The following is a 3,388-nucleotide window of genomic DNA, read 5'->3' as shown; positions in this document are numbered from 1 at the left end:
CACATCCGACGCCTCAAGCGATGGAGATATTGATAGTCTCAGATTCCAATAATTCCTGTTTTGAATCCGATTTGGACGAAGAAGCAAACGAGTTTGGTGGGACGAAATGGGATCTCCGTGACCGTGACAGTGACACATGGACAAGACATCCACAGAGGAGAGGGAGACAAAAGTTCTGACATGCTTTTGTTGCCTAAACCCAACCTAAAGTGTTAGTTGTTTAAGGAAAAAATACTGATGTAGTGCATTTATTTTGAAAGAGACTGTACGTAAACGTTAAATGTCCTTTGAGAACGGAAGTGTATTTTGGAAGAAGACAATACATGTAACAGGAAGAACTTGACGCGGCGTCCCAGAACGTAAACATCCAACGCACCCTGGGTACCTTGCACGTCGTATCTGTTTCCATGACCGAATGTCGATATGTGACGAGGTTGGAGTGAGAATGTGTTGCCCTTTACAAAAAAGCAGTGTCTACTTGACTTACATTTTTGTATTGCCTCTTTTAAAAAGAGAAGAACTACATACTTGTTGCACCACTGGTTACCAGACGTTTTTCCTCAGTGTGATAATTTGACACAAAAATCAATCCTAGATGAAGCACATCTTATCTCACGTTGGGCAACCAATCATATAAGAGCTGCTGAAAACCTTATCTAAAAGTTCAGCTGTATCTCACTGAAGTAGGCTATGGGATGTCCGAATTTGTAACCCAAACGTTTCTAAAGACGTGCTATTATTCATCTCCTTCAGTGGCTGTATTGATGACCCCTGTTGCTTTCAGCCACTTCAGACTATTTACCCCGCACTAGAACTCGCTGCTTTGAGTGATGTCAAGTGTAAACTGCCAAAAACCTGCATAAACAGATAAGTGTGTGCTGCCGGGCCCCATGGGAAAAAAGCACAGGTACAGAATACAGCCAAACGTCATGTCAAGTTGTTTATTAAAATAGGAATAATAATACAAAGGCTACAAAATTCAGGAAAGGTCATAGATATAAAACAACTCACTAACACAAAATAGCAGCTGTTATATTTAAAGTTGACAGTATACAAACATATAAACAGAATAATCACAAGGTAAAAATACTTAAGTATGATATGTACAAATATTACAAGGTGTAATTTACAGAATGCACTGGCCTATTTACATTAAGGTAAATTAAATAACAGTCACAACGCCATGAGAGCAAAATCAATGTACATTACAATTATATGATATGCCATATAACTGAGAATATGTGATATTTGGTTTCACCTGCCTCACTTTCTATGTCAGTTGCCTTTAATGGAGATTTCTTCGTTTAAATTCCTACTTCATTGACTCTCCCCTCGCTTTTAATCCGTGCAAGTCGATAAGAGGGTTGCATTTCCCTCAAAGTACAATTAAGGCCACGGTAATTATTTAATTATATACAGTTATGGTCTTTGACACACTTGAACCAAAGGCATTATTGTATTAAAATTCATTGAATTAACCTCCTGAGACCCTGTGTCCTCGTATGTGGACATCACATTTTGGGTTTACTTGACCTTATACTTCATTCTTCTTAACTCAGACCTGTTGTCCTCGTTCATGGACACTTTTTTGTGCCATCTAGTGGTAGTAAGAGCACAATACACTGATCCATGTAAAAACAAGATGGCAGCCATCTCTGTCTCTCTGTCCAAGTCAGTCTGCAGCCGATCCCCCCCACCAATTTTAGCAATAGTAACAAGCTAAGATTCTGTTAGGAAGTACTCGTTTGAGGACACTGGGTAGGGGTCGACAGATAATCGGCCTGGCCGATCTTCAACTTTGTTACATATTTATTTATTTTTAACTTAACTTTTACAGCAGACATATATCGGTTGTAAATATCGGCTATCGGTATCTCTGTTTCATAATAATCGGTATCGGCATCGGCTCTAAGAAACATATCGGTCGAACCCTAACACTGGGACTTATTTATCATCGACAATGTTTAGTTTTTTTATACTTATCAGGTCGTACTGATCCCAAATAGCGAGGAGAAATGAAAAGAGTTCAGGTCCCAGGAGGTTAAAAGCCCTGATATGAAGGTTTGTTCCTTTACTGCTATGTACCATTCTCCGTGTGATATTCAGAAAAGTCGTCTTGAAGCTGAGAATATTATACATGGTTTAACTTTTGCGTAGGAGCCACACAAACATGAGTAAAATACTTTTAATGCTAAACAGGTGGGGAATCATGGGGCCATTCTGGTGTCATTTAAGGCTACAGACATCATCTGGAAACTTCTGCTTATTCAGAAAAAAGATACAATTTTTAAGAGAAACATTCTAGTGTAACTGGCTGAGTAAATACTCACAGCAGCAAACATTCATCTGACTTCTAGCAAACATCTTAAACATCACACACACATTTCATTTGTGCAGATGCTGTGATCCTTTGCTTTAACTTCTGTTGGTTTGTTCACATTTAGGCTTATTTAGGCCTTTGGGGTGGCAATAATTGCAAGAAACTTGATGTATGATGTTGCTGTATGTTTTTTGTTTGTTTTCTAAATAAAATATTTGTGTATTGTAAATGAATGCCTACTGGATACTTGCACCAGATTTTTTGTATTTCATGTAGATGATTTTAACATGGAAGACCATCCTAAAAACATATGCAGATGTGTCTGACATGTTTTTGTGTTTTTGCACGTTTCTGTAGATACGCACAGAAATATCAACATGTTACTTTAAACTCTGGGCAGAACAAAGCACTCATCAATTAACAGGTATACCATATGAGGCTGTACAGAAGTGTAATGCATTGGCTGGAGAAAAATAATAGTTTGTCCTGTTTTTTCTTAATTAATAGGATTATTATCTCAGAATTCTGAGAACAAATCATCAGAAAATAAGATATGCTCTTGTTTTTCTGACTTAACTTGATAATCATCTCATTAATTCTCTTTTTTCTTGAATAAACAAGATTACTATCGTAGAATTTCAAGAAAAAATTGCAAGGATAACAAAAGGCATTCTAGTATTTCTGAATTAAAAAGATTATTATCTCAGAAATCTGAGAAAAGTTTTGATGGAAAAGAAGATATGCTCTTGTTTATTCTAAATATCAAGATAATAATCTTGTTAGATCTAGTTTTTCTGAATTAAAGATATTATTATCACAGAAATCTGAGAAAAAGTTAGCATGGAAAAGAAAATATGCTCTTGTTTATGTTAATTATTGAGATAATAATCTTTTAAATTTTCATTTTTCTCAATTAATGAGATTATTTTGTCAGAAATCTGAGAAAAGTTTTCATGGAAAAAAAGATATATAATAATAATAATAATAATAATCTCATTAATTATCATTTTATATAAATCAACAAGATTATTATCTTAGAATTTTAAGAGAAATTTACGTGGATAACAA

This window comes from Epinephelus moara, chromosome 23, assembly GCF_006386435.1.
Source record: "Epinephelus moara isolate mb chromosome 23, YSFRI_EMoa_1.0, whole genome shotgun sequence".
NCBI classification, from domain to species: domain Eukaryota; kingdom Metazoa; phylum Chordata; class Actinopteri; order Perciformes; family Serranidae; genus Epinephelus; species Epinephelus moara.
This window is presented reverse-complemented; position numbering follows the sequence as displayed.